The sequence below is a fragment of the Cavia porcellus genome, unplaced genomic scaffold (assembly GCF_034190915.1).
Source record: "Cavia porcellus strain 051 isolate PalLab524CR breed Dunkin Hartley unplaced genomic scaffold, mCavPor4.1 scaffold_1, whole genome shotgun sequence".
NCBI classification, from domain to species: Eukaryota; Metazoa; Chordata; class Mammalia; order Rodentia; family Caviidae; genus Cavia; species Cavia porcellus.
The window spans coordinates 123,923,094-123,946,312 of NW_026947484.1; the positions used below are offsets into that span (position 1 = coordinate 123,923,094).

A 23,219-nucleotide genomic window follows, 5' to 3' on the forward strand; every position below is an offset into this window, starting at 1 on the left:
ATCATTCCACCTTGCCCAATATCTTCTCAACTGATATTATTTATGGCCCTATCAAAATACAAACACTAAATCAAAAGGAAGGAAATTATACCACATTTATACCACTATCTTAATTTATTCATCAACAAACTTTCATTGAAAAAGTGTTGTACACAAAATAATGAACACAGTATTATGGATGCAGAAACAAATTTAATGCAATCCTTGTGCAAAATACTAATTTCTCCTATAAGAGGGTTGTTGGATCATATGATAATTTTATTTGAGTCTTGTGAGGAAACTTCATGATGTTTTCCTTAATGGTTTTACTAATTTACTATCCCAACAAACTTAATTGTTCCTCTTCTTCTATACTTCTGCCAACATTTGCTATTTTCTGTTTCTTTTAAATAGTCATTCTAACTGGAGGTAATGACATCTCATGTTTTTGATTTGCATTACTCTCATAATCAGCAAAATAACATTGTTTTAAACTATCTTTACTCATGTGTATCTCTTTTTAATGAAATTATATACACATATTTACTCATTTTGTAATCTAATATCCTATATTCTGGATATTAGTTGCTTCTCAGTTTCACAATATTTTATTCATTCTCTGGTTTTTCTCTTCAATTTTAACTCTTGAATGTTAAGTTTGATACAGTTTTTACTTCTTCTGCATTTATTTCTGTAGGCATTTAGAGGTGGAGGTCTAGTTTCAGCTTTCTTACTGTGGAAATCCAGTTTTCCTTGCATAAATTATTGAAAAGACTATCTTTTCCTGAGTGTATGTTCTTGATACACTGTTGAATATCAGATGGCTTCAAATGTTAGGCTTTACACCATTAGTATCTGTATTTTTTATATCTGTACCATGTTGTTTTGGTTACTACTGCTTTATAGTATATTTTGAAATTATATAGTGCTATGTACTGTTCTTTTTGCTCAAATTAAATTTAGTATGCTACTCAACTGGATTTTGCCCACAGTACTACCTAATAAGAATCAGCTGTTAGTCTTAAGAAACTTTTGCACGGAATCAATAATTTCACTTGTACTCTTCTGTTTTTGACAGGTTGATTGTGATATTTCTACATTATATTTCTAAAAGTTTAATCTATTTGGAGTTTGTCAATATTCTTGGATTTGAAGATTAACATGTGTCATCAAATTTGGGGAATTATCTGCTCCTAGTTTTGAATATACTTTGTAATGCTTAGCACAGACCTCTGGGCTATGTCAACCTTTTGTCATTTTTATTTAATTTTCTCATACTGCTTTTTTTTACATTGATCTACTCTGAAAGTTATCAATTCTCCTGTCAGTTCAAATATTCTTTTGAGCATCTCTATTCAGTTTTTCATTTCAGCTATTTTGCTTTTCTACTCCAGAACTTATGTTTGGTTATTTCAAAAAATAATTTCTGTCTTTATTGCTATTTTTGATAAAATATTATTTTACATCAATTTAGTTTTTAGTCATGGCTTCCTTAGTTTTTCATATATTCATATTATTATTTCAATGTCTTTATTAAGAAAGTTCAATATTTATTCTTAAAGGATACTGCCTGTTTGTTTTTCTTCGAATAGTACATAATTTTCTGGGTTTTGCATATCTCATAATTTTGAAAATTTTTGTTAGGGTTCTCAGACACTTAAGATTTTAAATGACACTTCTGGAAATCATGTTTTATGCTCTTCTGTCACTGAGGTTACTATAGTTAACATTTTTAACTACAGCTTGTTTGTAAATCTGTCTTTTCTGATGCACACAGCCACGGGAGTCTCTGCTTGGCTGTTAGTGGTCAGCATATAACTGGCCAGCGATTTTCTTCAATCCTGTACGTATGCCTGTATGTATATGTGTATGTATCCTGTACCTAACTTAAGAGGCTTTTTTTCTGTTTCGGGAGCACAGGTTCCATATTCTGACATTTTACCACTCTGCCTTAGGTCTCCCTTCAAGGTAAGCATTATGTAAAGTCCTAGATCCTTCCCTTAGAGTCTTTAGATTTTTCCTGGGCTTGGACACAGAGCCTCTAATTGTCTAGAAGAATGAGGAGCTTCTTAAAACCACATATAAACATCTTATTTCCATATTTTTGGTCTTTTTAGTGTCTTGTGCTCCAAATTTTAACACAAATTAACATGAGCAACTACCTGTTTTATTTTCATCTAGAATGCGTCATTTTCACCAAAAATTCTAAAGTAAAATTCTAAAGTAAAAATATTACATTCACTCTCCTCCTCCAAACATAAAATACTATCCTGTCCATACCTTTGATGAATTTTGTTATATTTAGAATTTTTCCACTGCTTGCACAGTTTGTTGTTCACCTAACTTTATCTAATTATTAAATTACTCGTTAACTCAAAAAGTTCTTTAACAGTGCATATGGCGTGGAAATGTGTTTAGGAAATGCTGAGATATAGCAATACGTACTTTAATTCCCAGTAACAAATAGAATAAAGGAAACCCAATAAATATCTATCCAGAAAACTACACAGAATACAGTTATTAATATTTTAGAATTGAAACTATTTATATTCCCATGTCATACAGGTATATAAACAACTGATCAAATAAGTTTGTTTCTGAGATTTTTTCAACATTTTAACTCGTAGCCAAGTAATACTACTAATGCCAGGTTCAAAATACAGCAGCTCAACTTCTTAAAATGGACTAGTAACATTTATTAAACACCTATTGGTCAATTTAGAACCTGAGTAGTCACACTTGAGTTGCTACAATCAAAAATAACAAAAGGAAATTTTCTTACACAGCTGTTTATTCAGCTGTTGAAAGAATAATGGAGCATTATGTAGTAAACTGAGTAAATACTGAGAAATTGCCTCACTGGCTTTCTCCAGAAACTCTATTTTTGGAGCCAGGGATTCAGTTCAATGGCATAAGCACCCGCCTTGCATGCACGAGGTCGTGAGTTTGATTGCCAGTACCAAAACACCAAAAAAATGAAAATGGAAAAAAGAAAAAAGAGGGTGCTGGGGATGTAGCTCAGTGCAGAGTCATCCCTGGTTCAGTCCCCAATACCAGAAAAAGAGAGACAGACAGAGAGGGAGGGAGAGAGACAGAGACAGAGACAGAAAGAGACAGACAGAGAAACAGAGACAGAGAGAGAGACCGTTATATTCTAAATTTTCTCTCAGACTTGCCATTATCTACTTATGACTGTGGCTTCTTGACCTAACAAATTAATGCACTGAATATTAATCCCACATCTGAATTAGCTCTGTGATTATATCTAATTTTCCTCTGCTACTCTTGTTGATACAAGATATATATTAATCATATATAAGGTCTTCTTCAGGATTAAAAAAATTACATAATTATATTGGAATTACAATGGTCAAGTAAAGCTATTGCTGAAATAAAAAGTTGCCTCTCTTACATATACATTGTACTTTTTCAGTAATGTATTTTTAGAAGGATATTATTTTCTAACTACTTTTCATTTAATGGTCTTTGACTTCACTAACTGGAATGCTACCTAGTTTTCCACTATAAATGCTTATTTCAGATGTTTAATAGCTATAAAATATAGCAGTGGAAACAAGCTATAAATTCAGTTAAAAAGTTCTATTTTTCCCAGAAATAATTTCATAGTGTTTTATGTTAATCATATACCATGTTATGAGATGGTGTAAATCAGTAAGGGTATCATGGTAGGTTGAAAGAGTTGTAAATATTTAGATTTTATAGTATTACAAAAAATCCACAGCTAGGCACTGATGTTACCAAAACAACTTGGCATCCATGGCTTACAAGGCATGGAAAGGATAATTGTCATTCTCTAATGATCTGCAGCAGCAAGACTAAGATTGAGTTAATGAAATTGCCTTGTGATCTACAGTGGTGTCAACCAGGTCTATAATACTTTCCTATAAACTATATGGATCTACAGAGGGAAAACAAAGTGAATGTTAGAAAACTGAGTAGAAGCTAATTAAAGAGATGGAGTTTATTCAATCCACATACATTGCAAAAGACCCTTCTCAAGTTTTCTGTCAGTGCTGATTATATAAATTGCAACATATCCATTTTTTCAGAACCAAATGACAACGCACATATGTTAACAGTTTTTATGTATAGGTCTAGCTATTTCCATTGTTTGTGTTATTAAGATAATTATATATGTTTGATAATATGCACAAGTAACAAATTGAGAGCTTGTGTTACAAAGAATCACATTTCTTGAAAATGTGTGATATATAAATTTGGTTTAATATGTATCCATATAAAGGTCTGAATTTTTTGGTTCAACTTCTCCTTCTACATTAGGCCACCCAGTGTTTGGCTGACATCAAGCCCTACTCTGAACATTCTCTAAATTATATAGCACAGCACTTGGCTCTAGACAGTAAGCAACGGAAAACTAGGCCCTGATAACCCTAATATTCAATTTCCTCTAATTGAAAAATATGACCTGCTTATTGATTAAGTTCCTGAATCATAATAATATCTCAAGAGAAGCAGTGGAAAATTAGATTCAATCACAGAGCTAATTCAGATGTGGGATTGATATTCAATGGCAACTGAAAAATGGTATCTCCTCAGTGTCAAACTAGCAACTAGTGACATTACACTCCATAAAGTTTTCAATTTCACTCCAAATCTTGAAAAACCTAAATTATTTCATTAAAATGTAAGCATTTCTTATATTAAAAAAGCCCAACAGTGTACTTTTGTTAAGATCTGTAAAAGGCTCCAAAGTGTTACTATGCATATCAGTAAATTTCAGATATTTCTAGAATTAAATATTACATTTCTCTCATGATGGAGTAAACCACATGGGAGAATTTTTTTCTATAAGGTTATGAAGCGTCTAAATTTCCTTTGCACATTCTTGTGTCTATTAAGTTGTAATTTGTGGTAATCTCAATGGCAATACACACATTCATGAAATGCTTCTCTAAAATGTCTCAAGATACATTAGTAACATATCCTCAGATATGTTATTAGCAAATAAGAGTTAGTCAGATGAAGAAGAAGGAATATCATTAAACAAGAAAGCTATCTCAAATTTTAATGCACAATGTATATGTATATGTATATGATGACATTCAGAGAAATACAAACAATGTTATATAGTTGGTGAGAAGGACCCATACATGGTAGTATAATGAGAGAAGATAAAAATATACAAATAAAACACTAAGCAGTGAACAAATTTAAGTCATATATGAAGCAACTAAAAGTTATGGAAAGTCATTTAAGGACTTAAAAACTGGAATAAACTGCTCAATGTTGTTTTTAAAAAAAAAATCATTTTAACAACAAAGAGAAGTATTTTGAAGCAGCCAGTATGGAAACAGGAGAATCAGTGAGGAATCATTTCAATAAAGTTTTGGGAATTGAAACCAAGTCAGAAGAGGCAGAAGTGGAGTAGACAATAATAGAGATGGCAGGAAAAAGAATCTGTGAGATTTGGACACGGCCTGGGTGCTAGTGTGGAGAAAGGACGGCAAAGAGAAATGGACAGAAGTGTGTTAGGAGTGGAGGGAAGTTCCTCACTTCCTGAATAAGCAGTCATAGTTGCAAAGATGTTTACTCTGATAAGAAAGGTAGCAGGGCTGGGCATGTCGCTTAGGGTTACAGCAGCTGTCTAGTACGTGTGACACGCTGGGTTCTATCTTCAGCACTACAAAGAAGGCCAAGAAGAAGAAACAGAAGGGGAAGGGGGAGAAAAAGAAGGGGGAGAAAGGAAGAAGGGAGAGCAGGGGGAGTGGGGAAGAAGGAGATGAGGAGGAGGGGAAGAAGAGAAGGAGGGGGAGGGGGAAGGGGAGGGGGGAGGGGCAGGGGGGAGGAGGAGAAGAAAAAAGTAGTAGTAAATGAATCAGAGGGGGGGGAACGAAGTAAAGAAGAGAAAAGATATTTAGGGGCCAACACGTGAGGTAAAGAAATGGAATAATACACAATGGTCATTTTGGACTAAATTCAGCTTTTTTTTAAGGAAACTGTCTTCATTTTCATTTACCCTCCGTCTGCAGATTGTCACATTGTATCACTGAAGCTACTTAGAGTAAAAATCCGTAAAAATTTCGCTTTAATCTTACAGCCTGTATCTCTTTCTAGGGCAACTTTGCATCTCTCTTTCACGGATAATGAACATATGAACTCGTTAAGACTGAGTACTGTGAAGAACTCTATCCTCTAAAGCATGTGCTGAAAACTTAAGGTCTAGAATCTCAGGTTGTGCCTACATTTATAGAGAGGGCTTTGTAAAAGATAAGTTTAAATAAAGTCCTTAGGACGCATCTTAGTTCAGTCTGACTGATCTCACATAAGAAGAGGTCAGACACGGATTGGCACAATGACGAGAACAAGTGAAGGCAGAGGGAGAAGACAGCCACTACCACACAAACAAGTGCCCTTAGAAAAATCACTCTGCTAATGCTTCAATCTTGGATTTACTGTAAGGAAATATTTAAGCTACTCAAATGGTGGAAATTTAATTTGGTACTCTTAGAAAATAAGTACAGATAAAGTTATTACAAGTGTTATGTTTATAACAAAGCAAAGGGAACTGCAGAACAACAACAAATAAAAAAGAAGTATACAAAAATGTTTTTTTGTTTATTTATAACAGGTGAAATAACTAAATAAATGCAGGGCTTGGTATTAGGCAGATTCAATAAAATATTGCCTCATCTAATTTGTTCAATAGTTAGAACTCAAGAAAATCAGGCAGAAAGAAATTTAACTATTAGGCATCACAAACACTAATTAAAAATAAAAGTATAAAGAAGATATTTCTTCTAAACAGTAATAAACATAAAGGAGATCTTACATATGAGATATTTAAATAAATGTACAAATTATGTGAGAATTGATACAATTTGGCTATTTTTCATTGCACTAACAAAAGTTTAAACAATTCTAGGTTTGATCATTAATTTCATATTAAGCACCTTAAAATCTAATCGTACTTGTTGTCAACAATGAAAATGATAAAGATATGAAAATATATTCATATATCTGAATTATATGTGTATAATATATATCAGATTGTTACTTATTTGCATTGCTCAGTTTATCAGTTCACAGCAAGATAAACAATTACTAAAATTCCACAATTACTTCCTACTTAAGAACACTTATGTAAAAGTTTAAATTACAAATCTAAAAAAGATTTTTAAATTATAAAATAACTCAATCTTACTTTAATTACTATTTAAAATGTCACTTCATTTTGATCCCTCTTCCTAAACAAATTCATCTGAAATTATAAAATCTGTAACTCAAAATAATATTCCTGGAAATTATATAAAAAAGATCAAGATAAAATCATTTGTAACACCGTTTTTTAAACTAACTTCAAAAATATTCATATGAAAGGAAATATTAAGTATTATATAAATCTCTAACTCACATTGTAACATGTAATAGATCAGTTTATATAAGTAAGTGCACCATAAATATGAAATACAGCCTTTGCAGTAGGCATGACTTTCACTACTTATCACACAAAATTAACAGTAGAATCTGACATTTTTCTTCTATTTTTATGGTCTTTGATTCAGTAGTTAATTTTAAGGAAAGCCATCTTCTACATAAAACTGAAAATAAGGAATGGGATCACTACTACAACTATAACAATGGTGAGAAATTCTTAGAAACTGGTTCATAGGAAGAAGCTGGAAAATTCTGAAGAAGCAACATAAAAAAGTGTAGAATTCTGTAAATGCAGTGTTAGAACTCATTCTTGTCAGGACTCAGAAGATCAAAACATTAACAGAAATGTGGACTGTAAAGGGTAGGCTGATGAGATTTCAGAAAGAAATAAGGATTCTTTTAAAAGTTGAATAAAGATCACCCTTGTTAGACTTTGGGAAAGAAAAAGCATGCTCTGTGTTAAAGCCCTAAGATTCTATGGTAGGCCAACTTAAAGGTGACCGTCTAGTTTACCTGGCAAAGAAAACCTCAAAACAGCAAAGTATTCAGACTGTGGAAGGGATATTATTGGCTGCTTTTAGTCACATTTACAGTGACCAAAAGGAAGCAGAGCAGGAAGATTTGGGAAAGTTGTAGCCTTGGATAAAGTTGTAGCAAAGGATAAGAGGAAAGAAAAAGTGTGCTTAGGAAACAAATGTGCAGACATAGAGAGTATGACTGAACCAACACCAACACCACAAAAAAAATTGACAGGAATGGTAATAATACTAGGACAGTAAGAGAGAAACTCTAAGGGTATCTCAGAAATCTTCAGGATCCCAAATCACGGGACCATCAGAGACCTATAAGGCAAATCTGTTTCAGAGAATTTCCAGAGAAAAATTGTTTAAGGCAAGAGTACTGGCACATGCTGCCTGTGTAGGGCCCCTGTTTTCCTCGCTAGCCAGCGAAATGTATCAAAGCTCTTATACCTGGCCCAGGAGTACTTCGTGCTGGTGGCAGACCTTAGCATTGTACACGGGATGCTATTTTGCATGGGAACAAAACACAAAGTTAGGGGTCATAACACTTTCCACCAAGATTCTGAAAGACAGCCTAGAAATGCACGATGCTCACTACAGAGGTGGATGTGCTGCAGGTGCTCCCGAAGGAACAAGTCATAACAAAGGTATGAGTGTGACCCAAAGCAACATACAACTTTTAGGGTAAGAGAGGAGCCAACAATATAAATGTCTGCTGGTAAAAGTTGAAAAGAGCAGGTAAAATCAGTCTTTGAGAACAAAGTTTCAGCAGTAATGACAGGCATATATGTACCCAAAGGCCTGAGAGCCTAATACTTGTCAAAGTGTGTCCAAGATTTCAGAGTTGGAAAGGTAAGATTTATGTTTGCTCTACTGAGTTTCAATCTTTCTTTGGGCCAATTCTTCCTTTCTATTTTCCTACCTCTCCCTTTTGAACAGGAAATATGTAATCCTGTGCGTGCCCTGCCATTGTATTTTAGTAGCATGTAACTTATGTCCCAAATCTTACAGTCTCACAACTGAGAGATTGACTTGAGTCCCAGATAAAACTTTGGTCTTGGACTTTTGAGCAATGCCCGAGAAGTTAAGACTTTGGGATTCTGGGGGAAGAAATGAATACATTCTTCATTGGGAGAAAGACATGAGCACTGGAGTGGCAGGGGCAGAATATTATGTTTTGGATACCAAAATGATCAACAAAAGTCTACTCATTGAAGTCCCAAGAAGAGTGGTTCTAGTAGAAGGCTGCAGAACTTTAGGCAGAAGGGTCTAACGAGTTTTACTTGTGTCACTGGAGACTTTAAGAGATTGTTAGGGCCAATACTTTTGCTCTGATTTCAGATGTGTTTGTTCTCAAATGTCTTTCTGACATGACATGCTGCCATCTGATGCCCTCATCAGAAAACAAAAACAAAAACAAAAATACCTATTGTACTCTGAACTTCCAAAACTTGTCACAAATTTGTCACAAGATATAAGTTATCCGTTTCAGATATTTCACTGGTAGTGCAAAGATGACTAGTACAAATCCATATTGCTATCTCTATCCCTTGCCCTTTAGCCCTAGGGAGAACAGTACTATTTAATAGGTTTCTAAGCATCTTTCTTTATACCTATGCAAATATCTGAATACTTTTATTTCTGCCAAAGTTGAAAAAAGACTTTGCCTCCAAATACTATAATAAAATTTAAAGACCTTGAGGGGGTGGGGTTTTAGCTCAGTGGTGTAAGTGCCTGCCTGGCAAGCGTAAGGCTGTGAGCTCAATCCCAGGTACAAAAAAAAAAAACAACGTGAAATAGTAATTTGCACATTCCGATTTAAAACGTTTACATACTAAGTTCAAGTTTTCAAATATCAGCATTTGTACTATTTGCAGTGAAAATACATAGTCTCTGCCAGCAGGCAAAAGCAGAATTTAGAGTCTGAGTTCCAGTCAGTCTACTTTGTTTTGTTTTGCTCAATTAGATTCACTGCAAAATAAACTTCATGAAAACAGTGTTTTGTTTTCTATGGCTTTCACAGTTCTTGGACTAGATCTTTATGCACTGGTTTCTCAGTAAATATTCAATGAATACAATACAAGGCAAATGCTTTTCTCACCATTAAATTAGTCTATTTCAACATTTTTAAATTAAGAATACATATTTGTCTATTTCTTCAGAATTCAAAAAATAGGACAGCTTTAAGAAGCTTTTTAACTTAAAATTGCACACAAGTATTTTATTATAGTATTTGGAGTCAAGTAGTAGAGAACATTTATATGAATACCAAACATATATAATATGTACTACACAGCACTACACAGTTTAAGGAATGTTACAGGAGAAGTCATTTGTAATTGATCCAAAAATACTCAGTTTCAGGAGTCTTAACATCATTATTCTGTAAGTAAAGCTCATCAAGAAAGTATTATCAAAAGAAAAACAATTCTAGCTAAAGAGTCTAGCATGTGCCTCTGTAAAAGCAAGAATGTAACAGAATTCTACATCATTTCTATAGCATAGTCTGTGAACTGTAAAATTTTTCTTCACACTTAACATTAGAGCTTTGTTCAAAAATATAGTGGGTCTTTGAGAAGTTTTGTTTGCTTTTATTTTTACTTCATATCCAGCAACAAGGCTTGCATTAAATCTAAACATGGCATATTCATAAAAAGGAAGATTACAGAAGACTAATGAAAAGACTGTGCTTCCTGTCTATTCAGACTTAATAATTTTAAAATGATTGTCAGATTAATGGAAAACTTGTGCTTCCTGTCTAACAGTCTTGTATATTTTCCAAGACAGCAATTGTCATCATAGTTTTTTCCCTAACATTCCAAGCAGTTAATAATTCTTTCTCAACTGTTTTTTGTGGTAAAGGAAAGCTGCCAAAATAGTTAGAATTTTAGTGCAATTGAAAAATGCATCAGATATTCCATCTGAATCATAATTCAAAGGAAAGAATTAGAGAAACCAACCACAAAACTGATAGATAAATGCTATCCCAACAGCGCTTATATTGCAGAATGTTAAGTATTCTTACTTAGGAAACCAAGTTTATGAAGATGACTAGTTTCTCATATTACTTTTGTGTCATTCTAACTCAATAAAAATTTACTGAGTTTTAGAGAAAATGGTTAAAGTTATGTAAAATCCTTCCAAAAAGTATGTATTCATCTTATAATTTCAAAATTATCAATGCTGTACAAGGGTTCTTACTAAAGGATGTGTTAACATGGATCTATTTACCCAAACGATAAGGGAAATATAATAGTGTGAAGAAGGATGATACACCTTGTCTTCTATTTATAGTTGGGCATAAATAATAGCTGTTCCTTGAATTATTTAGTACTAGGAAACATATTTATTTTTTCATTTATTAAAAATATATTAATTGGAAGGCATAATTCTAGGCTTTGCAGACACAGTACAAAGTTCCTGCTTTTTGAAGCTTGTATTCTGGAGGGAAAAGGAAAATTAAGACAATAAAATACATCAGAAAGTAACAAGTGCTGAAAAGAACATAAAGCATTAGAGCATGTGATTGCTACGGTCTGTGTTAAAATTTCCTAAAAGATTGGGTTCTTAGAATGTGATGAGACCTTACGGATACTAATTCCTAGCATTGAGGGTACTGTTAGAAAAGGAGTCTGGTTGAATTATGTCAATGGGGATGAGCCTGGGAGGGTATATCTGTCCCCAACTCCTCCTCCTCTAATTGTTTCTCTCTCTGTCTCTCTGACTCTGTGTGTGTGTCTCTGTCTCTATCTCTGTCTCTCTCTGTCTCTGTCTCTGCTCTGTCTCTGTCTCTTTCTCCTTCCTGGCTAATCACACTTTGAACATCCTTTCTCCTCCTTCCTCCTCCATCTTCCATCATGCCATTTCTGGACTGGAGCCACTCAACCATGGACTGAAACTTCTGAAGTTTTGGCCCAAAATGAATATTATCTTCTCTAAAGTGACTTTCTCAGTCATCTTGTCACAATAATAAAGTGCTATGTTAAAAGGTATAATTAGGGAAAAAAATTCATTGAAAAGGCATTTAGATAGATATATCTGAAGAACAGAGGAAATAAAAAACAGATATCTATCCAGGGGAAGGCCCTCCAGGCAGAAGGACTAGTGCATGCATAAGCAGCAGCTACTCTGTGGCAATAAATAACACGTTTGATAAGATCAATAAAGAAACATACTGCTGACTAGGAGTTGAGGGGATAGGAGCCATTGAGGAACTCAGAAGGGGCAGAAGGTGCAGTGTGGGTCCCCTAGGACCCTGAAGTCATTTGAAATATCTTGAATTTATACTCTAAATGAAAAGAAAGGTCACTGGAAGGTTATGATCAAGTAGGGGAAATACTTTGCTCACTCATACATTGTTTTAGGCAGATGTTATTTGAAAGGAACAGGCTTGCTAATCTAGACAAGCTGCTAGAGAACAGACTATCAGATAGGAAAGACAGAAGCAAGGATCAATGAAAAGGTTCTTGCAATTTTTCAAAGCACAGAGAAATATTAAGTTACAAAAGTGGATAGTACTTATTGGAACTTACTATATACGTGGCATTTTTTAAGATTAATATACAGTCATTATTAAAACCATGAACTAGATTGTTCTTTGAAAAGATCAAATTTTTTAATTCATGAATTACATTCTCTGTATACTTCTTTGAGCTAATAATAATTGCACATTAAACTGTGCATTTACTATAAAACTCAGAACATATATATGACTTGAGAAAAGAACTTCATTCCTTAGATTTATAGCACTATTTTGAAGATAGTAAATACATTATGTAACAGACATGATTTGTTTTGCTTTGTTTTGTTTGTTTTGTTTTGTTTGACAGGGTCTCACTATGTAGTTCAGTTGAGGTAACTATGTAGCCCAGACTGGCCTTGAACTCAACAATGATTCTCCTGAGTGCTGGGGTTAAGGACGAGCACCACCATGCGTGGGACATGAGCTCTTTGGAGTTTTGGAGAAGTTAAAATAGCTCTCTTTTTTATGGTTTATAAACTATGTGCTTTAATTAATGCTTTACTGTAGGAAAAGGCCCATGAGATTATTTTGGACAAAGTCTTATTTTTCCATAAATCTAAGGTATGAAGTTCTTTTCTCCTTTAATCCTGCACATCCCAGGGGTTCCCCAAGAGCTATCAATTCTATGCTCATTAGCATCTTGAAAGTAGACCTTTCTCTTCACTTTGCTGACCATCGCCTTCCTTGTAAAGACTTTTATTCCAACTATTATCTGCATTCAATATTTCATATCTTCTTCTGCTCTATTATGTTCTCCTTATTCTAGACTCTTTCACTAACCAAAAAATAAATTAAAAATCTGAACAATCAGATCTTACTTGCAGAAATTTTTATGTCCTACAATTTAAAGTTCATCCCCTCAGAATGATGGAATGATATAAAAGGTAAATAGGTCCTCACAATCCAACCTCACACATCCAAAACACTCACCTTCCAAGTCTTCCCAAAATTCATTTTATTTCTCAGAACTACTGTGCTAAATACAAGCATTCATTCTTTGAGCACGTTTTTAATCTTTAAGTGTTTTTTTCATTATTCTGGATCCAGCCATTATAATCTCCCTTGAATATTTTTATGCCTTTATTAGGAAACCGTCATATTTTATTACATATTAGTTGTCTCTATATCTTTTGCTTAAACATAGTGCTTGGAAAATAATATTTATTTTACTTTAACAGGAAATAAACTAATGAATACTTAATTTGCAAATGGTACATGCTTTCCTACAGCCATCTCCACCCTTTCTGCACCCTGATGCTTCCAAAGCATTCATCACTGATCTATGCATTTACTGATCTGTGCTGACTGTAACTACTCGGTCAAACTCGGTGTTTGACCCAGGTCTTGGAATAGCTAAATTAAGAGTAAATAAATCTTGCTTTCAAGAAACTTAGTGTTCAATGTGAAAGCTACACATTAACAGTTAATCATAGAAAGTATTAATCAAGATAAAAAACAAGAAAGCAAATGGAAAGTGGATAATAAGTTAATAAAATGCTACAGATGAGTAAAAGACCTTCAAAGTGAAAATAATAAAAGGATCTTTTCTCAGAAGCAATGTATAAAGAGACATAAAAAGTACAATACAAAAATGTGTGACACTTTATTATACACTGCTGGCAGCAGAAATACCAATGATGCAGTAATCCACAAAGCAAAAAACTGAATCAAAAGGGCAATATTCCCTCCCTGCGGATAAGCAATATCCTATACACAGAGTTACTCTGGATCAATACAGAGCTCTGAAATCTCAATCCATCTCATGTGCTTCGATAAACTCTTTGAAGCAGTTCCGCCAAAAGAACAACTAAATATGAAATGATAAAAGAATACAATTCTAAAATATATCCTATTGTCTGTATATCACAGCACAATGATACAGAGTTGATTTCACATCAACAGACTAGCAATACGGTATCACACAGCAGCTGCATAATGAAGTATAAAAGCTTCTAGAAAACAGAACTAAAAAAATATGCAACAGACTCAATAAAAGTTTGGTCATAAATAATGCAGAACATTTTTGTTTGCTGTTTCTCACCACGTTTGCCAGACCAACTTAATGTGAAGCAATAAGAGACATAAATACACATCAAATAGACAAAAACAGATGCTCCTTTCAACCTTGGTTAAGGGTAACTCGTAAAAGGATTAAATCAATGTATGCAGTTTGCTACTACAACACAAATAAACAGAAAAATCAAAGGAGAAAAATTTCTATTTCAAATCTGAACTGCTAAGTAATTATTAACAACAAATCTAAATAAAAACTGAGTTACGCTACACTTGGTATAGGAAAGAATAAAATTTCATATTTTATAAAACTACTGCTACAAGATAATGTCATGTTCAGAATGTGATCAGAATATACACTGAACATGTAAATTTGAAAAATCATTACAGATAAAGAGACATTCTCATTAATTTCCCTCAAATACTCCCCCTCATGTTGAGCACACATATTCCGTCATTGTTGTTAATTTCTGGAAACAGCTTTGGTATTCTTTGTGTCTTCAGGAAGTGTGATCAAAAATATCATTAGTATTACTGCCAAGCCCCATGTAAAGAAAAGGCAAGATGATAAAAATATTATGGTGTGTTCTCATCTCCGTTGTTCATAGGATCTGACACTGCGTGACCTCAAGCTCTTCCCCAGTGTCTAAATGACCATGAAAGGTAAACATTTTAAATCAACTCAGGACACTGAGTCAGCCATAAGACAGTAAATAAAGACACTCAGGAAAGAGAACGTCCACAGCTGTTTCAGAGAGTGGCAAGAATTACGGGTAAGTGTTTGAGGCAGGGGAAGTATTTTAAAGGTGATTAAAGATAGGCTGTCTTTTACTGTAACTATTACTTTAAAACAAATTTCTTACATATTTTTCAATTGTTCTTCCTTGATAGCATTAACTCTTTCTTCATGAAAGCCAAATGCTCTTCATTAGGAAGAACTGCACACATATACTATTATTCTATTAAAATAAATCCAGTCAGTTTTTAAAGTATTTTAACTGCTGGGCTGAACTTTAACAGTACCTGAGTGTGTGGCATTCTTGGGTTTTTAACATAAATTTGCATTGATCTTATGTTTCTCACACTCAGTTTGGACTGGGAATGTGTTTGAACATCAAGACATTCAAGTTTATTTTCATATTATCTATGGCTTGTTATTTTTCTGACAATTTACAATATTTCCTGACACTAGGAAAGTAAATAATTTTGCTGTCTTGGTATACACAAAACATGAACAATAAAGCTGATTCCAAACAATGCTTTCAACAACCTTTTAAAGAGACGGAGATATATTCCCAAATGTGCAAATTAACAAACAATTTAGACACAAAAACAAATTTAAATAGGCATAAGTAAAACTAGTGCTTGCTTGTTTTTCTTATTTACTGACTCTACATTAAATAATAAAATAAAGCACATAATAAATAAAGTCCAATTCTAGAATGATACTTATTATTTGCTTTCAGGTACTGGAAATCCTCTTTAAAATAATGAACTATAAATCTGATTATTTTGCAAACACATCTGTAGCTGCTATGTTAAAAATATCTCCTGTTTTCACCTACTTCTAGAACTAGCCAACTAAAGTAAGTTTTTCTAACAAACCTTATAAACATTCAATATGGCAAAAAACAGAATTAACCTTCAAATGTCTCTGTTAAAGTAATTAGCACTAATATATCATTTTGCAAATAACGAAGAGAGAAAAGTTGAGTAATTTACCTATTATATCCATTTCCAAATACAAAAATCAAACCTGTCTGATCCTGAGTTCATACTGTTAATTAGGATGCATGTGGTTAAAAAAAAAAAAAAATCTCTTGGAGTAAGAGACCACTCCTATATCTTTTATTTTTTATGTGGATATTTTTGCTAAATCTAGGAAAAGAATTAATTCAAAGATAATCAATAAGCAAAAAGATTATACTAATACTAAATTTATATGTAAATGAGAATCATAAAAGGTGTATTAATGCTTTTAAACAAAGAGCAACAAATTAATGAAGAAATGACAAAATATATGATCTTTGAACTAAATTCTAGGAATGTCAATGAGAGATATATTGATGGAATATAAAAGGTACTGAAAGATAGGGTTTATTTATTCAAGCTTTTTATTACTTGAATAGTGTCAATTACTACTATTCAGTAATTAAGGCTGTTTCCTAGAATAGGGAGGACACACTTCCCCAAACTATTTTCATGGCTTTCTGCATGCAAAAAAAAAAAAAAAGGATAAAGCAAAAAGTTCTTACTGCAATAGTATTTCCTCACATGATTTCAGATTAAAATAATCAATATAACAATTTAATACATTGCAATGATACATCCTATTTCATTCAAATTAAAATAATTATCTTCATTATTTTAATCTTTTGGTGCTCAACTATTCATACACTTCTTTGAAACTACCTGATAACTTCCTCCTCTTCTTAAATTTTCCAAGAAAATTATGTTATCTGTGCCAAATCAGTTATACCTTTCTATTGCTAAAATTTAGATGTTATCAAAGATCTTCTAAATATGCACAAAAACTTAAAAAAAAGTTTTGTAAATGTAGGTTTCTATTTCTACACAAAATCTTTATACTGTTGCTTTTGAAAAGAACTGATATAATTTCTTTTCTTTCCTTAGAAAACTTAAAATTAAGAGAGCAAGTATAAGAATTCTTTAGAGATGAATGGTGAAATAATCAAATTATACCTATTTTAAAAATTTTGAGGATATGACTAAGGCCATTTTTTGTTCTTCACAGTATACAGATTTTTCATGATAGGGAATTAACAACTAAAATGTCAAAATCTTGAGAATGCTACTACTCCTATGGCAGTGTAATTCCAATACAGTCTAATCTATCTGCTGATAATTATATGCCCTGAACAAAATACATTACCTGAGAACTCTGAAAAAGCAGACACATTGTGGAGAAGGTTCAAAACTTAGAGAAGTGACTCCATGAATGACGTTACCTGTGATTTGTTTTAATTTTCGTTTTTTGTTTTTTGTTTTTTTTCAAGATTTTTTTCCCAAGTGTGGAACTGAGGCAGGAAAGGTCAGTATGGCTAAAACTGGCTGGGAAAGGAGGCCTGACAGAATCTCAGGGCACGTGTACAGAACCATTTTCAGATCCCTGCATGTAGACTTCTTGATAAATCAAGCTAGTTTTTGATAGAGGACCTGGATGTGACATCAGCATGGGAAAAATAAAATGGGGATCATCGACATTAAGTGCTTGCTATCCGTGCCTCTTTCTGGTAGCCCTCCATACACTGTAAGATGTACTTTTTCCTCCCTTTTTCTGACTTTTACTTTGCCCAAACTCACTCTTCAGAGCCAGTCTTTTCCTACCTTTAATAAACATGAAATTCTGCCAGCATTTATGTTTGTTTCATTCAACTCTTGGTTAAGGATAGAAGGACCTTAGAAATCACAGAGCCTGGGGACATGTCCACAGAGCTGGCAATGCAACAGCAGGTGATTAAAATTGGGAAAGATCTCTGTATTTCTACACAAAAGAGCCAGGGAGGGGTACAGCGCAGGCAGGGAATTCACTTTCGAGGGTACGCAGGGAATCTAAATAAGAGAACTGAAGAAGGAAATCACTTAATTTGGTTCATGCACCACACAAACCTCAAGCTATCACTATAATTAACCATGTATGACAGTCTCAAATCAAACAGGAAATGTTAGAGAAGTGAATTAAAAATTTAAAACTATACATCTCTCAAAAAAAAGGAACAGGAAAAAAAAAAAAGTAAGGTTCAAGCAAAGTGCACAAATCCAGCAATCCTGGATTTGTAGCCTTAAAGATATAGAACTATCCAGTGCTTCCTGTCCCTAACACTTTATCCCCACATTACTAAATATCTCTCAAACTTACCTGCACATCATGTCCTCCTTTCAACAGAATATTACAAAGCATATTACAGTTTTTTGAAAGCCACTGAAGAAACATCAAAACTAGAGTTAGGTATTGAAAGGAAATCAAAATTAACATATTAAAAAAATTTTAAAGCTGTGATTAGTAATCAAATAGTCTTAATGGAAAAAGCAGACAACATGAGAAATGGATGGATAATGTAAACAGAGTTTGTAATTATATAAAAGAACCAAAAATAAGTATTACAGATCAGAAGCACTGTAACAAAAATGAAGAATTACGTTGACGGGCCTAATACTGGACTCGATACAGCTGGGAAAAGAATCTCAAAGTTTGACTATCTGCAATAGAAACTTTCAGCTCTGAAAAGCATAGAGGAAATAACAAGATAAAAAGAAAATGGGAGACCGGGGGCATGGTTCAGTGCAGAAGTGATTGCAGAGCATGTGGATAGCTTTTGATGCCATTCGCAAGATGGTGTGGGGTGGAGAGGAGAGAGAATGAAAGAGACAGGGGGACAAGAGTAAGAAAAGGGAAGGGAGGTGGAAAAGAAGGAAGAAAGAGTAAGAAAGGAGAAGGAAGAAGGAAGGGAGGGAGCAAGAAAGAAAAGAAGGAAGGAGGGATGGAGGAAAGGAAAAGAAAGAAAAAGAAACAATGAAAGAGAAAGAGAGAGAGAAAGAGAGGAAGAAAGAAAAGAGACAAAGAAAGAAAATATTCATGATACATGGGGCCACTATAAAAGATTTCACATCCACAAAGTGAGAATACTAGGAGAAAATACAAAGGAGGATGATCAACACTTGAAGTAATATGGACTGAATTTCCTCCAAAATTACTGTCCAACATCAAAATCAGATCCAGGAAGCTGATACCACATCAAGCAAGATAAATACTGAAACAGTACAAATAAGCAAACAAACACTACATCTAAGCACATCTAAGCACTACATCTAGGCAACATCAGTAAATGTAAGTTAAAAATCTGGAGGAAAAAAAAAAACTAGAGGAAAAATTACCTATAGAAGACTGAAGACTAAAATTTCAGCCAAACTCTCACCTCTCCAAAGAAACCATTCAAGGAAATGAAAATAATGTATTTGAAGTATTTACAAAAAAATAAAATCACCAACTAGAATTCTGTACCTTGCAAACTTCTCTTAAATAACAAAAAGAAATAGAAATTGAGGAATTTATTTCCTATAAGTCTGGGTTGTAATGCTAAAAGTTCTGGAAAAAAAAACCATTGTACAAGTAAGAAATTCAGATCTAAATAAAGAGGAAGATAATAGAAAATTTAAAAAGAGAACAATACAAACATAATAAACTCAAAATAATAACAGTAGCAATATATTTGAAATTGTTGAAAATATAACATGACATACAGAACATATAATCATATATATATCACATATATATAATATATCAAACCTTATGAATTCATATATGTAAAGTACACTATCTGTAAATCATTATAGTATGTGGTGACTTAGTTTAGGCTTAAATGTAATTTGTAATTTAGAAATTTCATAGTATCTACATAAAAATGTATTTAAAATAGAAATATGTGCTATGAAAGGATAAAGATAAGTCATAAAACATATTCTAAGCCACAACAGCCAGAAAAATTGAGGAAGACAAAAATAAAAACAAAGAAAAATGGCAAGCAATATAAAATAAACATTGTGGATAACAATATCACTAATCACCTTAAAGTCAATCAACTACATGTAACTATGGAGTTATACATAATTAATCAAGGAACAAGACCCAACTCTATATTGTCCACAGATTCTCACTCTATATATGAAGACATACAGAGTAAATGTAAAGACAAAGGCATAGTATACTAACTTTAAGTAAGAGAATATGGGTCAGGGAAAGAAAGAAAGGGAACAAGAAAAAAATATGTATACACAATATAGTCAAAGTAGCTACATAGAGGCTTCTCTGTGTTCCTTGAAAACAATGTTTTGTGCTAATACTGTTTAGATAAGACATCACGCCTATATCCTGTACTCTGAATAACTACTAGAAAGAAGCAACATGCAATGTATCAACTATTGTAACTGTCCTCCTAATCTGTTTTATAACTCAGGTTTCATTGTTTATCTTTTTTCTCTCTCCTTAAAATTTAAGAAAAAGAGAAGATGGGGAAGACTTCAGAGCAAGGAAAAATTGCAAGGATGCAGAAAGGCATTACACAATAATAAATGGGTCAGCACTCTACCAAAACAGAACAATCCCTAATTCATATGCTCCCAACTGAGCATCAAAATTCATGAGGCACAAACTAGTACAGCTGCAAAAATGAATAAACAGATAAACCCACTTTTAATGTTGGCAACTTTAATAGTTTCCTATTAGCAATATACAGAAATGGCAAGCAGAAATTAGGAAAAATCTAAATGAGCTAGTAACTACTATTAATCCATGATATAACTAAGACCTAAACACTACTTTATCCAACAATAAATTACACATCATGCTAAAACTCACATGGACATTCACCAAAATAGATCACATTCTGAGCTATCAAACACTCCTTCACAAATTCAAAACAAGATGTTACGATTTGGATCTTCAGTGTCCTCAAAGACCTTGCACTAAAGGCTTGGTCATCAACCTAGGGTATTACAAGGAGAGTGAAAGTTTAGGGCACCAGGCCTGGTGGAAGAATGGTGGAAGAGCTTGACAGAAGTGCTCCTTTAGAGTGGATGCTGAAACCCTGGACTCTCTCTGCTTCTCAGCTGCCATAAGGTGAGCAGCTTCTTTTGCCACACGCTCTAGCCATGATATTCTATATTGTCACAGTCTCAAAGTGACAGGGCCAAGAGACTATGAATTTAAACCTCTGAAACCATGAGCCAACATGTATCTTTTCTCCTTATAAATTTACTTTAAGTATTTTGTCATGCTAAAAGAATGCTGACTAACAGAAAATTGATTCTCAGACGTAGGATTGTTGTTAAGACTATACTAAATGACGTGGCTCAGAAAGCTTTGGGATTGCTTTGTAGGACAAATTCAGAAAGTTTGGAGAAGTAAGCAAAAGAAAACCTACAATGTTGTAACCAGAAACTAATGGGTGATTCTGGCCCCTGCACAGAAGATCAGAATGTTGATAGGAATGCAGATAGAAAGGGTTGTGCTCAGCAGTTTTCAGGGGGAAAAAAAAATACAAAGGAATCTACTGGAAATTTCTATAGAGGCCACCCATGTTACATACTGGCAGACAACATATCTTTATTTTGCCCTTGCCCTGAGACTCTTGGAGGCTGTTTAAAGGTAACTGAATAATTAATCTAGCAAAAAAAAAAAAAAAATTCTACACAACACAGCATTCGAGCCATGCCAAAAGCATTTCTGGTTGCTTTATCCAGCTTCACAGTGAGAACTGAAAACAATAAATGGAGTGGAAAGATTTGAAAAACTTGCAGATTGGCAGAAAAAGAGAAATTTGAATGTTAAAGGCAAGCAGGGTTTAGTTGACTAAGAATTAGTGCCATTATAAAGAACCCAAGTGCCTCGCACTAGGATGATAGGGAAGATATTGGCAGGGTTCCTCAAAAGTCAGAAGTAACTGCAATATCCCTCATTGAAATGGAATTAGAAGAGAGCCTTAGGATGCCAAAGTCAAAGAAAGTTACCTCAAACTTGTTTCCCCCACATTTATTTTCTCATGTTGAACAATGCAGGCAGAAGGAGGGTACTATAACCTTAGACCAGTCATCCCAGCTAGGGCTCAAACAGTGGCAAACCGTGCCATCATCCACATGATGCTGGATTTATAGATACGCCACTGAGATTTCAGGAAATGTGTGGTAGGGCTCAAGATCCTACAGTCTCTGGCAACATGATGTATGAAGCTGTGAGAAGAGGGCCAAAGCTACGGTAAAAACCTCAGCAAGTTACAGATGCCAAAATAGTAGAATGACTGCCAATAGAAACTGTATGCAATAAACCAAGTCAAGCCAAGAGAGTGGCCTTGTGGGCTGATGCCAGCAAGGCCACAGGGCTGGCACTGCTGAGGTCTTGGAGGCTACCCACCACCATGTGCCCCATATGCTAGAAATGGAGCTACAATATTTAAAGTGTGCCTTGCTCTGGATTTCAATATGGCTTTTGTCTGATGCTTCTTTTTAATTTTTCTCCTCATCTCTCTTGGAATATATTCTTTTACCCTGTGCCAGTATATCTTGGAAGTATGAAACACGTTCTCTTGATTTCATAGGGCCTCACAGTTGAACCTTCTATTCAGTTTCAAAGACTGTGAACTTGAACTTTTGATTTACATAGGCAATGTTTAAATATGGTGAATCCCAGAGATGGGCTGCATATATTGTCCATTATGAAACAGACATGAGTCTTCAGGGGACAAGAGCAAAATGCTGTAGTTTGAATCTTCAATGTCCTCCAACAGCTATATAATTGAGGCCTGATATCCAGTCTATAGCATTATTGTAATGTCAAGGGATGTGAGTGTGTGTGTGGGGGGACTCTAAGCAGTAGGGTCTGTTGGATGCATGCCCTTGAATGGAATATTAGGAACCTAATCTCTTTCATTCTGCTTGCCTTGCAGCCATCATAAGATGAGCAACCTCCTCTACCACATGTTTCTGCCACCATGACGAAGCCCCAAGTATAGAGTCAAGAAATCATGAACATAAATGTAACATATAAAACTATAAAACTCCTACTAGGCTGTACAGGGGAAAACCTACTGTGTCTTGGGTGTAGATATAAAAGCAAAGGTATGACGCTTGAAATAACACTTAATCTGGGTTTGTATTTAAAGGTAAAACGTCTACTCCATGGAAGACAGTATCAAGAGAATGAGAAAATAAGCCAAAGAGCAAGAGAAAGTATTTTACAAATGACACATCCAATT

General features: G+C 34.0%; 1 protein-coding gene across 5 annotated transcripts in view; it reads right to left on the minus strand.

The window, feature by feature from the left end:
- Col11a1 (collagen type XI alpha 1 chain) overlaps positions 1-23,219 on the minus strand; it is a 201,995-nt gene that overhangs the window by 137,887 nt on the left and 40,889 nt on the right. The gene's annotated exons all lie outside the window — the stretch shown is intronic.